The sequence below is a fragment of the Vipera berus genome, assembly GCF_964194415.1.
Source record: "Vipera berus genome assembly, chromosome: Z".
Taxonomy (NCBI): domain Eukaryota; kingdom Metazoa; phylum Chordata; class Lepidosauria; order Squamata; family Viperidae; genus Vipera; species Vipera berus.
The window spans coordinates 44607501-44622502 of NC_138205.1; the positions used below are offsets into that span (position 1 = coordinate 44607501).

Consider the following 15002-nt stretch of genomic DNA (forward strand, 5'->3'; position numbering starts at 1 on the left):
TGCTAGGGATCGAACCTGCTCCCTCCTTTCCTTTGCAGGAGGAAAATCTCTGTGCGCGCGGCGGCCGTTCTGGCACAGCGCGTCCTCGGCCTGCAGGGTGCAGGCGTTAGCCAAGGCGGCCGCGGTGGCGGTGGGGAGGGATGGGGAGAGGGGAAGGAGGAGGAGCCAGGCCGGCCTCCTTCCCTTCGGCTCTCGAGTCCATTTCCCCAGCTCTAGTGACACAAACGCACCAGGCGAGCGCCGCTACTGCCCGAGCCGGGATCTTACAAACCCCTCTTGGCCGTCTTCTCTACCGATCCCCCCCCCTTTGGGGCTGCAGCGAAGGAGTGCGCGGGGAAACTCCAGCTTGCGAGGGGAAGGGGAGGGGGGCAGGACGCCAGCTTCCTGCTTGCAAAGAAGGGGGGCGGGGGGAGAAAGAAGAAGACGAAGAGTAGCCGCCGTCGCCTCGCCAAAGGTAGGTTACAGCGGGTGGAAGAAGAGTGAATTGCGGATCTCTGCAATTCGGAAAGGGAAGCTTCTGAAGGGGAAGCTTCGTCTGCGCTTGTGAACCCCAATATGTCTTCCCTCCTCGGCCCCCCACCCTCTTCCAGCTGTCTCCACCCTGCGCTCCCCGTCCCCTCGCAGCTGTTCCTGTCACTGCCAACGTTGCAAATCTATACGAGATTAGGCGGGGTGGTGGGAAAAAGATGCGCCCCCCCTTTCCCATATAGGGATTTTTCGCTTGAGGAATCTTGTGGAGTGAAACCTCGTCTCCTCCTCCCCCCCCCTTTTAATCTCATCATTTAATGTTTCTCTCTCTCTCTCTCTCTCTCTCTCTCTCTCTCTCTCTCTCTCTCTCTCTCTCTATATATATATATATATATATATATATATATATATATATATATATATATATATATATATATATATATATATATATATATACACACACACACACACACACACACACACACACACACTACACACATACTACATACACACACACTCCCCTTCTCTTTTCAGCAATGGAGAGAAAGAAGGCTTTAAGGAGAGACAAAAATGAAGAGAAAAAAGGAGACACTTCTCTTTCAAAAGAAAGACTTGTTTATTGCACTCCTGGAGATTGATGCTGATTTGGGATTTCTGATAATTTGGGGGGGGGCAAAAATGGTTTGTTCAGAAGTGATAATCTCAAAATCAATTTTCTTTTTAACACCACAGATTAAAAAATTGCTTACTGATGCTAACCTTCTTCTCTCTAAGAAATGGTGGTAGGGTTAATTCCCCATTTTTTTTTCTTTTTTGGATGAATTTGATTTCTTGCTGTTTGCATCTCAGGTTCTAATCTCAGGAAGGTTTCTCCGCTTTTGCATATTTCTTGTCATTTTTAATGCAAAGATTGGTTGCAAAGGCCAACAATAGAAAATTAGTTTTGACATTTGCATTGGGGGGGGTAGAAGAATTAGGAAAGGGGAAGATATTTTTCTATTTGTGTTTAAAGGGGGGAAATGTGGGTAAATATTTTCTTTAAAAATAAGGACGTTTGGCATGTAGCTGGTGGGTCACAAGTCTAGGGGGGCTGTAGGGGGGACTGCGTTTTTAATGTTGGCAGCAAGGCCCATTTCCTGGTAGAGCTGGATTTAACTTTGCTATTCCATTAAAAAAATAGGGGAAGGGCTCAGGGTGAGTGAAGTGTCCCCCTTTTGGCTTGAGGGGGGCAGAAGGGGGTACTTTGGGTTGAAAAGGAACCCATGCAGCAGGGATCCTGTTCTTGAAGAAAGGGGGATTCTGAGGGGCGACTCTGATGCTCATTCTGCTGTCAGAGACATCTGTCTGTAGGGGAACGTGGTTGGAGTGGCAGATTAATCTTGAGCACTTAATGCATGTCAATGTTTTAAAAATTAGAAGCTTTGAGATGCCTGTAAATGTTTCTGTGTAGCTCTGGGTTTTATTTTAAATTAAAAGAGAAAGCTGAACAGTAGTGATCGATATAAATCTGAATTATATCCCAGTTTATGTCCATGATGGTCCCAGTTAGCATGCAAGTTTTTCCATATATCTTGCTAGGAGGGGCGTTGTGTCACCCTGTCCTTCTTTTCAGTTTTTGTCAGCGTTGTTTGCATTTTTTCCAGTGAAAGCTTTCCTTCCTCCCCCTCTTTGTGAGGGAGAGAATGGATATACATCAGTTTGCTTATGGTGCAAGTTGATGAATTGGGGGTTGCAGGGAAAGAAAAGAGCTACCGTACTTGCTTTTCCCTTTAAAGACCAGTCCAGAGACCAGGGCTTTTTTTCCTCATAGAACGCTCAGAACGGAGTTCCGGCACCTTTTTTGGATGGAACCTTGTAAGGTAGGCAAGGCAGGCTGTATGACATGTGTGAGTTCCGGCACCTTTTTCTTTTACAAAAAAAGCACTGCCAGAGACTATCCCTTGTGTGGATAATCAAAAGATAATTAGGCAAATATCTTTCAGCCAGATATCTTTCAACCATTTCAGACATTCAATGACATATATTTTTGGTGTTTTTTTAAAGAGATCTCCAGTAGAAATATAGCAGTTTAGGGCAGGTTTTGGAGAAATTTCTTTCTGGTAAAGAAGTCAACTTCCAACCTGGGCCAAGGCTAGAGGCACATTTATGGGGTTTTTCATTGGGCATAGATAGTTATAGTCAGTTTTTCTACTAACTAAGAATATTTTTTCATATCTTTATTTGCACTTCTCTTCATCAGCCTATGGCTATCATGCTGGCTTTACATCCAGATCTCCCTTTGCAAGGTTTTTTTTATTGCTGCTTTATGTAATATTAATTGTCACTTTACCGTCTCCTTTTACCTGCATACAGAAATGTGTGGGAATGAAAAAAAGATACCAAGGTTGCCTTTTAATACCATTAAGGGGAAAAAGGAGCGTACTACTAGCAAAGTTTTGTTTTGTTTTTGAAAAAAACTATGACTAAGAGACTTTGAAGGAAGTTACTAACATTAAGTGTATAGTGGCAACCCTTGGAAGAGCAAAGGTCATGATCTGGAAGTGACCTCAGCTTTGCCCACCCTAAAACAGCTTGCACTGTTAGTAAGCAAGTAAAGAGGTTAGTGCAGGCTAGGAGTATGACCTATTTAGAGGTCAAGCAAGGAATTAAACCCAGAAATTCTTTTTTTTACATTAGAAGAACAACTTTTGTCAACAAGGCAAAGAGATAAGGCAACATGAGGTGTTCTTATTACCCTGTTGAGAGTATTGTCCACCTGCCCTATACTTGTGTAATATGAATGCAGATTTTGCATTACTTAGACTGAAAGTAAATCTTTGTGTACCATATTAACATCTGAAAATTCTACTAACTAGCAACATTAATATATACATTCAAAATGTGCAAGAGCAGTTCAATTAATCTCGCTGTAGTATGTGAAAACACCCTTGCTAGATTTGAAACTTGTGTGTGAAATTCTCTCTCTCTCTCTCTCTCTCTCACACACACACACAGAGAGAGAGAGAGAGAGAGAGAGAGAGACACAGACAGACAGACAGACAGACATACTTAAGTAGTTATCACCTTTTGGAGAACAAAATTAGTTAATGACCAAACTGCATTGTTCTAAAATGTTCCTCCCCTTAAGCTGGCTTTGATGATCAAGCTATGATGTCAGTATATTATAGGAACTATAGTCTGAGAAATTTGGCAGGCATCAGATTGAGGACAACCATCTGAAACAACTGGAACTTGCCAACAAAATGGGAATGTGTAGTTTTAGCAGCTGGTTATGAAAGAGAGAGAAATAGCTTTTAAATTTCATACAGAAAGAAGAAATACCACGCTCCCCAATTTGGTTGCCTTTACTTTAAACAAGATATGAAGAATCAGTTGTGGTTACTTGGCTGAGGGATGTTGCTTCCCCCCCCCCCCCAGTGTTGATGGAGATGAAGCATTTTGTTTTGATTATGGTTCATATGTAAGTTAAGCTTGTCTTGGAGAGCAGTTAAAGACTTGTTTTTGAGATGGGGAGTGTGGGGGGAAGGTCTCATACATTTCAAAGATGGGTGGGTGCTTTGCCCTGCTGTCACTGAATTTGGGCAGTATTTAATAGATCCCATTTAAGCTTCTAGAGGTGCCTGCATGGGGATTAAGCTATAGAAGGTGATACATAAGTGGTTTTTCCTGGTAGCTTTGCAACAACAACCAAACAGGTTTACCTACCTGTAAAAATTAATGCTTGTGTTATTTAGATGGCCGAAGTGGCTGAGCCATTGTACTCTTAGAAGTGCTCTATCATAGTTTTTATATATCAGTGGCATAGTGTCCTCTTCATCTCACCTGGGTTGACCTTTGACTAGGATGACCCTGAAGAAATGCTTTTTTTTTGGACCTCAGCTCCATATTTACTGTGCTTGTAGCTTCAGGTACTCTACCCATAATTCCAGAGAGCAGAATAAAAACTGCAGAATCTGTTAAAAACCCAACTTTTATTTTCACACTTACATCTGTATTTTTTTTACTATATTATAATTATTCCCATTGCTTTGAGATGTCCCACAACAGTTTCTGCTTGCACCGGCTGTTGGATTAATTTTCTTGTTAAATGTTTTTATATGCTTGTATACATTATTATTACTCTACTGTTGTTGGACATATTATACATTGTTCATATTTACCTCAGATTGATGCAGTGAGTGCATAGGAGTATGTCATGGTGATTGGTTTTTTGCTTGCTTTGCTTCTCTCTCTCTATATGTGTGTGTGTATGTGTGTGTATGTGTGTGTAAGTATGTATGTGTGTGCACGCGTGCATGCGCACGCTTACCACATGATCCTGATATCATTAGTGGTCAGTTTCCATAGCTGCTTAAGAAAAGATAGCCTTATGAAGGACAAGACTGAAAGGTAAAAACTTGCCCAGGACCACTTGAAGTACATAATTTGATTTTTGTTCTTGTGTATCAAAATCGAATGGCTTCTCCCTTAAACTTCAGAAGAAACAGTAACCTTTTATTAAGTACCAACCTGAATTTTACTAATATAATAGAAGAATCTTCCTGAAGAGGCTGTGGGAGTAGACAGCCATTGGCAATAGCACCATCCTGTGGTATCTGAAATTGAGGCCAGTTGGTTTTCAAGTTGTTGATCCAGATATAGCAACTTTTCCCCATACATGAGGAAATTTAGGAGTAGGCAGACCTAGCCAAAAAAATAAAAGGTGCCTCATAATTGCTGAATAAAAGTATAGTATATGATTGCTAATAAAGCCATTTCTTACAATGTATGCTTTTTCAATTAATATATTATTTAAATTATAACTGATGCAATAATGATATATTAGCATAAATCATTATTGCATTAACTATAAGTAATTTGTGACATAATCTGATACACTGATAGAGATCATGGGACCATGGCAATCAATAAAGCATGATTTGTCCTATGATATTATTAAATGATTTTAAACCATGATTTATTTTAGACTTATGGAGCACAAGTGTAGTTCAGTATAATTTGTGAAGAGGACAGCATTATTTGTCTGTACTTTATATGGTTTAGTTCTAGTTTAACCAGCTGAATCTCTCATCAGTTGATTGAGATACAATACATAGGCATTTTTAAAAAATAAATAAATAAACCAGGAACTTTCCTATCTTTCTAACCTACTCATTAAAATTGGATTTGCATTATATGTAACCAGTATTAGGTGGAGTTCAGGATCAAAGAATTTTGCAAGTTATTCAATAACAAAAAGAATATATTGTTTGTATGTAAAATATTTTGGTATTTGAATATTACTCCTGGGTTTTTCTCTGCTTTTAAATAACGCTGCTGTGTCACAGAGTTTAATAAATCTATGTATAGATACTATATATAGTGTCTCTGTAATGAATATCGGATTTTTTCTCTCTTTAAAAAAATATAGAAAATCTGATGTCCAGAAATGAAGAGAGACATTAATTCCTAACATAAAAAATAAGAACTCCCTCCTATACTAGAGGCATATTCAAAGCTGAGAGGCGTATAGAACTTGAAATATTATATGAAGATTAGGAATCATAGTTCTTTTAAACAAATGTTGATGGAATGGATCCTAATGAAAGTACTTTGAACCTAGAGATGACAGTTTCTGTTATTCAGAGTATGTCACTTCTGTTACTGAGTAAATCTTTACAACAATCCCTTTAGGTAGGTGAATATTGTATTGCAGATGAGAGAAAAGGGAATATGATGTTGCCTAAAATAATCTGATGAATTCATGGCAGGAGTGAAATTTGTTTTGCACAAAAAACTTACTCCTAGCCATTTTGCCAAATATGATAATCATGAATTCTGGATTGTGCTTCCTTAGATTGTATGGTTTAGAGATAGCTCGGATTAGTTTACTGTGTTTGTTGCCTTGGTTCCTCTACTTCCCTCTTTTGATTTCTGCCTGTTTTGACTAGGCAGAATGCTGACTTTGTGCAGGCAAGCTCCTGGTCATTGTTTTTGGGATACAAAACATCTGATTTCTGCAGTGCTCAAGAAAGACCAAATTCTGTTGGAAGGAACCATCAAGGAGTTGGTCTGGAGAGGACTCGTTGATCACATGCAAATCAAGCGGTCTGGCTCTCCTCCCCCCCCTCCCGTTTGCTGAGGCCTAACCTGTATTGAGGTCATATACAGTACTGTACAAACATAGTATAAGCAACCTCAGCTGAGGCTTGGTCCTGCCCTGGGTTGCTGCCTTCCTTTCAAATCTTATGTCTTTCTGAGAGCTTTCTCAGTCTTTTGGAAGTGGGGCAGAGTTCACTATTGCTGGCATGAACTGTGGCTGTGAGTGGTTTAGTGTATGTGAGTGTGTTATATGGATGGAGATATGTCAGCTGAAACACACATGGAGAGCCTCTGTCACTGAAGTTTGATTTAAATGGTTGGTTCCTATCACAGAGGAAGAAAAAAGGAGGTGCTAGGTGGGGGTGAGGAGGAGTCTTGTCCCCACTGCCCGGCTGCCATGCCCTTGGCTGTGCTGCTCTGCGCGGGCCGCACTCGGGAGCGACTCTCCGGGGGGGCTGCAGTTGAGGAGGGGACCGCGGGGGGAGGCAGTGCTGGGGCGATGGCACGCGTGCCCACAGAGAGAGCTCTGAGTGCAGCCTCTGGCACACGTGCCATAGGTTCACCACCACTGCTCTAGAGCATTTTTCCAACTTTCCCCAGCCCTAGAGCTGTTTGGCTGCAGCTCCCTTAATTAGCATAACACAGTGGCTATGCTGGCTGAGGATGATGGTTTGGATTCCAGCATCTTTGAAGGCTTACCAAATTTGGTGGGAATAGTATGTCCATTTCTGCATTAGAATTTAATTCAGATTCTTCCTCACAGTATGGAAATTTGCCTTATATGGCATTAATATGCACATTGTGATAGTAGCCATTCCTAAATTTACCAAGGAATCTGGAAGGAAGAAGGAATCAAACCTTGATAAATAAGCTACCTTCATTGTCAAGAACTGATCACCATTTAGCACCTAGAAGGACCTCCCTCCCAGACAGGCTACTTGAAACCGAGAAAATTACCTTTTTTCTGCAGTTCAGTTCATCTGCTGTATCTACCTGGATTTGGTTTTCCTTTTCAGGTATCTTTTTAGTAACATCTATGCTCACTTTTTGTGGCATATCAAGTTTGTATCTTTGTGGATCAGTGATCAGGATTTCCTGAGACATTTACCTGCTTGAGACTATATATGGAGTCTTCATATTATACATAGAAAATAACTGGGCTAGAAACTGAATTGTACATTTACCCTGTTGATGAAGCAATATTCCCTACTATATCTAGAATTCTAGTTAGACGGCAGGTAGGAGGGTAAATAGCACACAGGTTTAACATTCAGTCCTCAGTGGGGTACCTTACCTGCCAAGCTTTCTCATTATAAACAATATACAAATTCACAACATGGTATAGTATTGGTCCTAGAATACTGCTAGAAATTTGTCGGGATACAATGATAGTGTTTAATTATTGAAAGAAGTAGTATTCATGCCCAGAATTACACTGGAAGGTCTGCATGCTGCTTTAGAAAGAAAGCCAGAACCTTAATTCTGAATTACGCAGATTGATGTTAATCATTAATAAGTGGGAAAGCACACTGTTTATTTGTAGGATATTCATCACTACATAAGATGAAAGCATCATTACATGTGTGGAAACCCCATGGTGTATAGGGATACATAGGAAAATGAACCCCAGTTTGTTTTGAACATATTCAGTAGGCCCATGACACTAATTTTTAGAAAAGAAAATTGGAAACCAAGATAGCAAAAGACATGGATGACTGGCTGGTATCTTGGAATATTTTGTATGGTGATATTTGAACATGACAAAGTTTGCCCAACACTAAAGAGATGCCTTTTATTACATCTTTTCCTTTAAAATAAAGATAAACTGAGATTGTAGCCTTTATCCTAGATATTTTTGTTTTTTTGACAAAACACTAAAAGTCAACATAATTTATAACACTGAATGTGTTATAAAATAAGTACCGGTATAGAGAGCTAGTTTGGCCCAGTCGTTAAAGACCAGGCTCATGAGTTCTAGTCCCATTTTAGCTTGAAAGCTGGCTGGATTATTTGATGTGAGTTGTGTCTCTCTTAGCCCAACCCACCTTACAGGGTTGTTGTGAGGAACATAGGAGGAAGGAGCATTAGACATGTTTGTTACCTTGAGTTATTTATAAAAATAATAAAGGTGGGATGAAAAACAAACCAATCAAGTCCAGTATTGAAGAGTTTTGGGACTGGGGATCAATTTTTTTATTCAGAACTGCATGGAATTCGTTCTTTTACACAAAACTTCATCCCTGACACTCTAAAGTTTTATTCATTATAATAATATAATATATTGTTTAGGAATAGAAACTCTTTGTTTTCTGCTACTGTCAAATGATGAGAACATCTGTGCCTTGAATTAAATGGAACTAATTTTTCAGACTGATGTTCTCCACGTCCAAGAAAATCTAAGAGAACCCACAGATGTCTCCCTATTTTACCACAGTTGTACTGTGTCAGTCCATATACATTTTAATGGTCCCTAGTTTAGTAGTGATTCTTAGTTTTACTGGTGTTTGGTGTTCCACTAAGCTGCAGATTGTAGCTGCATTTCCATATTTTGGGGTACAAAGCGTACTACTGAGATGTAGAAAAACAGCTGAGATACATACAGAAACAACACAACAACCTTCATTATAGAGACATTTATAATAGCCTCATCCCACCATTACTATCTAAATACCAAAGGCACACAGGACAATTTTACATCTTCTTGCTGCTTACAGACACTAATCTTAATACAACATATAATATCGCCAAGTTCTGCAGAGCAACATTTACAATCAAATTAGCCTTAATGAGCATTTCATTAGTTAGTTGAGTGTTTTGTACTGTAATAGATTTAGTTAATCAAAAAATAACTTTTATGTTCCTCTGCTTTAATTTAATGTTTTTATTTTTTAAAGATTTGTTTATATAATACATTTTTTAAAAAACACACTTTAATGCTTTCTAACCTTGTGTAACTTTTGTTTTTATACCTTTCAGCTGTTTAAAAATTATTAATTATTTGTGTCCCATTTCCTATATGGTGGTCTATGTTCATAATAAAGATTTGATTAAACAACCTAGGACTCTCTCCGTCAGTATTCTGAGTGCCTTGATGGAAGACAAATGAGATGTCTGTCTGCTAGATCCATAAATGAGCAGAAGTAAAACAGCAATAAAAAGGTATCAAGTGAAAAGGAAGACATTTCCTATTTTTTAAAAAAATCAATGTTTATAGTAGGAGAAAAATAAATTTCAAATACGAGTGCCATTGTGTCTGTGTATACCTAGAAATATATTCAGGTGAAAATATGTAAATTTATACCTTTTAAAAAATAGTCTGAAATGGTTCTAGCAAAGATGTAATAGTGCAGGCATATCTAAGGACAGAAGAGCAGTGTTATCCTTTCCTACTATACTTGGATATGCAAGATGAAAAGCAACCCAAAGGGACAGAAGTATGGTGTGGTGGCATAAAGGCAAAACTTTTTTGTGTGTGTTTTTTTAAGCAGCCAAGTATGGTGATGAACTGGTGATGTATTAGAAGGGGGAGGGCTAGAAATTTGCATATTTTGTACCAATTTGGAGGGGATATACTGTATATACTCAATGCCACACAGTGTACCATCTCAGAAAACTGTATGGCCTGCTTGGAGGAGCTGTTTACTTACCTCCTATTCTATATAGATGTCATTTCTTATAGTTAACACTTGTTCTTCTTACATGCTCTCAAAAAGCATCATGTGGGTTTTTATAGATATTAACCAGCTCTTGGGTAGTTGTTTTTATTAGCCATTAATTTGTTGTGCTGCAACAAATTAATATTTTTAATGTTAAAAGCTGTCCAGAGTTGCCTCATGGCGAGCTGGGCAGTAAACAAATTTAATAAATAAATTATGTACAAGTAATCCTTGACTTATGACTGTAACTGAGTTCAAAATTACAGTCATAAATCATTGCTTTCTTAAGTTGAAATATTACATGACTGGACCTGATTTTTTTGGTGCAGTCATTAATGGCCACAGTTGTTAAGTGAATCCATTTTATTAATTGAGCATTTTTTGTCAGAAACCAAAAGTAAGCATCAGAAACCAGTAAAGTGCATTGAAAATTGTCACCATGTGACTGTGGGTAGGTGCAAAAGGCTGTAAAGGTGGCAGGTTTGTCATAAAAACTAGTTCCCAGGTCAGCTTGGAAATCTTTGAATTCATTTCATGATGCCTGGCTTCCATACATCATAAAATACATTCCTGGTGCCCAAGATTCTAGCCTGATTCTTATATAGGCAGTTCTCAACTTACAACCACAATTGAGCCCAAAATTTCTGTTGCTGAATGAGACATTTGCTAAGTGAGTTTTGCTCCTTTTCTTCCCACAGTTGTTAAGTGAATCATTCAGTTGTTAAATTACTAACACTGTTGTTAAGTGAATCCGATTACCCCATTAGCTTTGTTTATCAGAATGTGGCAAAAGGGGATCACGTGACTTTTGGGGCACTGTAATGGTTCTGATAGATGAAACTCTTCAAAAGAACTCTGAGGCATTGTTTACCTTAAAGAATCTTTTATTCAGGAACAAAGTATCGGCACTACATAATTGAAACCAGAAACTAAATTCCCCTCCCCTGGATGCAAAGTAACAAAGAGCAAAATTCCCTCCTCCGATAAATAGTCATAAATCACATCCCCCAATTAGCTTGAAGTACGGGCTTTCTCCTCAGCTCTCCAGCCCACCAAAACACAATCAGCTCTGGGCTTGGGTTCTCACAAATTATTATTGTTATGACTACCTGGACTCTCATCCCTATTCCCCCTCCCAGCAGCAACTAATTCTAAAAGCAATAGAGAAAATGGCTGCATTTCCATCTGTTGTCAAAGCAAGAACATCTGATGTTAGCAGCAGCATCATAAATATGAGCCAGTTGCCAAACTTCTGAATTTTGATCATGTAGCCACAAGAATGCTGCAACAGTTGTAAGTGTGAAAAACGGTCATAAATTCCTTTTTTCAATGATGTTGTAACTTCACTGTGACTAAAAGAACTGTTGTAAATCAAGGACTACCTGTAATTGTGGGATGTGGACATTTAAAAATCAGAACTAAAAGTTGGAGCTGATTAGAAGTAAGAAGAATGCCAGCATAAATATTTAATAAGCACAATGTCAAACTATGTGCTACATACCCACATATCTAATGAAGATACAAAGAAAAAAGTAGTTTGGAATATTAACATTTTGAGCTATGGAACATGGGTGTTGATTATCTTCCATATCTGTAAATCAGATGTTTCTGACATGTATTTACAAGGAGGGGGAAAGCAATTGTGAGTCATTTTAAGCAAAATGCAGCCTGACAACCACCAATAAAAAATATTAAGTTCTCCCTGCCTGTTTCTCTGTTCTTAATTCCTAAATGGGAAAGGGAAGCTTGGTTCAACCTACAAGGAGAACTTGATAGTGAAGACAAAAAGTTGCTTAGCTATGATTGTGTCATGAGGTAAAATGCATTGATGCTAGTTTAAATGCATGACTTTTGGACTTTTAAGGTTATCAGGACAGGAACTTATTTTCTTTGGGTTGCATGCATACTATTCTGACAGTGATCACGTGTGGCATGTATACATGCATGCATGAGCCTTCAAGTCAAGTGTGACTTTGATTCTTGGTGGCTTAGGGATATGTTCATGTAACTTTCTTAGTATTAGTATGAAAGTGGGTTTGCTGCTATCTTCTGGGACATTTTTTTTTACTTCAAGTCTACTTGAAATCCTGGGATTCACCCATAGTCTCGTGTTCAGATACTAAGTAATTTTAGCCCCAGTTAATTTTTCCAGATTAACCAAGGTTAGTTAGGTGCTGTACATTTCTGTGTTTAAAAGTGAAATTTCTGACCATCTTGAGAAAATAATAACTTAAAAAGCAAATATGATCCCAGTGGGAAATGCAGGGATGTTTAGCCAGTTTTCATATTTGCACTTTGTAATTATTTAAACGTGTTGGAAGTTGAGCGCAGTATTCAGAAGTAGAGTTAAATATGGTCTGTCTGAAGGCTCTTTGGTGTGTAATAATCAGTTAACTACAAGGGCTCTTAGAACCCTGATTCTATTTTGTGGTAGCCTTGTTTACTTATGGTTGTATTATCTATATATCAGGCTTGGGGCTTAGTTTTGTGACAGCAGGGTCTGAGTCTGACAAATAGTTGAAGCTCATGTGGGTCAAAGGTAGGACACATGGTCATGGATAGACTGGAAGTCAAATATCAGTTTATGTAAATTGGTTGTGAAAACTAGAGTTGAAGCAAGGAGAGGGAAGTGGTAAGCTTATTTTCATTTCATAAAAATCAAGTCTAATACTAATAAATAAACCATATATCAGTAGATTGAGTGCCAGTTATCACAGCAAGCTTCAGTTTGCTGATCAATTCTCCCCTTAGCTAGTATCTCAGTATTTTTGTGTTCACTGGATAGATAATGTCTGTTCAAGAATCATTTAGAAAAAATGAAAAAATTATAATGAGTGAGAGCAACTCACTAGACAGAATGTAGAAAGCTGAACTCCCCTCCACCCTGTTGATATTCAGATGATGTGTAGCACTTTGGTTTACAACTCATTGTTTCAAATTGTAGGAATAAAGTACTTTTCTTTAACTCCAATATAACCTGTGATCAGGATCTGAGCATCATATTAGGTCTAATTATAGTACAGGAATTCACTTTGTAAAGCTTCTGTGTTTCCATTGGCTTACATCTAGCACTATTATATCCATCTTAAAATTATGGATTATCTGTCAATGAGACTTTCATATGGGTATTAGCAAAAGGTAACGATTGGATATCGTATTGGATGCCACAGCATGAATCTCTATTTGGTATTTACAGTGCAGGTAGTCCTTGACTTACAATCACAGTTGGGATCAGAACTTCCATTGTTAACAAAGCGATTAAATGAGACGTGCCTAATTTTATAACTTTTTTTGTTGAATTACATGGTTGTTAAGTAAATATGGCTTTTCTCATTGACTTTGCTTGTTGGAAACTGGCTGGGAAAGTTGCAAATGATGATTACATGACCCTAGAATACTGCAATGTCAGTTCCAATCCCAACTGTGATTGTAAGTCAAGGACCAAATAAGGACCAAATACCAAATAAAGTTTCATGCTGGGCCTTCTAATTCTTGATATCCAATCATTACTTTTTGCTAATACCCATATGAAAATCTCATTGCCAGATCCATCATAAATATATACCAGTTGCCAAGTGTCCAAATATTCATAATGTGACTGTGGGGACACTGCAACAGTCATAAGTGTGAGGAATGGTTGTAAGTCACTTTTTTCAACGCCAGTATAACTTTGAATGATCACTAAATAAATGGTTGTAAGTTGAGGACTGCCTGTGGGTAAATGCTCAAATAACCAATTTGATCTCATCGTTATTTTGGAAGAGCCAAATTTTGCTTGAGAACACAGAAGTAGGGCTGGAGAAAAAGAAGCTTATGTGATTTTATATGGTATGATCAGAAATAAGACACATTATACTACATAATTTTTATTGGCTATAAAATATCTGAAGCTTGCTGCATCATATGCTAAATTGCAGATTACCTATGGCTAGGTAAGAAATCCATTTTGATAAGGAATCCTAATTAGGTGTTCTTGATATTCTGAATTCTGGCCAAGCCAGAGTTAGATCTGAAGTTACATTAACCACAGGCTGGGATGGAGAAAAATCTGGTGCCAAATTGGCTCAGAAAACAGCCTTATTCCATTCAGTTAATCAAAAGGATGGCACAACACTTTGCTAGGAACAGTTGAGATCTCTGTGACGATCTTTTTGGTTCCTTCCATATTCAGAGGCTGTAATTCTTAGCCAGGGAGATAAGATGCATCTCTGAACTTTACCTTAGCAATAAAGAATTCCAAACGGTTATGTTTTGTAATGCTATGGGACGTAACTTTGTATTTTCTATAGATTTCTGTAGATGAAGCTTGCTATTGAAGGTACAGGAGCATGCCTGTATGTGCACCCATCTCTCCTCTTCACAATCGGTGAGATTCCTTATTTGCAAAATCTGGAACTAAAGCAGTAGTACTTGCAATTAGGTAAGTGAGGTTCCAATATCTCATAAAGCATGAGGTGACCATGCGAGTGGGCAAAGCTCTGTTTGTGCAAGCGTCAGGCACGCATGCAAATTCATACCTTCCCCCCCCACCAGGGCAGAGCCGGAATGGCTGGGGACTGTGGTCCTAAAGGATCTAATTAGTAAGTCTGTTTTCTATGGGAAATAGCTATATCCTTGCATTTTCTGTATGTCTGGTGTGGAATCCAATTCCCTCCCCTTCTTCTCCTTATATTCAAATTTCCTCTTCCAATTGTCAAAAATCATCAAGTCCTGGTGCTCTTGCCAAAAGGAAAAAGGAAAAACAACAACAACCCTGAACTCTGATTTTATTGTTGCTGCTTGTTGGGGGTGGTAGAA

At 38.5% G+C, this 15002-nt stretch overlaps 1 protein-coding gene across 1 annotated transcript in view; it reads left to right on the forward strand.

The window, feature by feature from the left end:
- The first annotated feature begins 328 nt into the window (after positions 1-328).
- Positions 329-15002, forward strand: part of THRA (thyroid hormone receptor alpha) — a 158394-nt gene continuing 143720 nt past the window's right edge. The window contains exon 1 of the mRNA XM_081344131.1: positions 329-454. The gene's annotated coding sequence lies outside the window, so the exon portion shown is untranslated. The remainder of the gene's footprint in view (positions 455-15002) is intronic.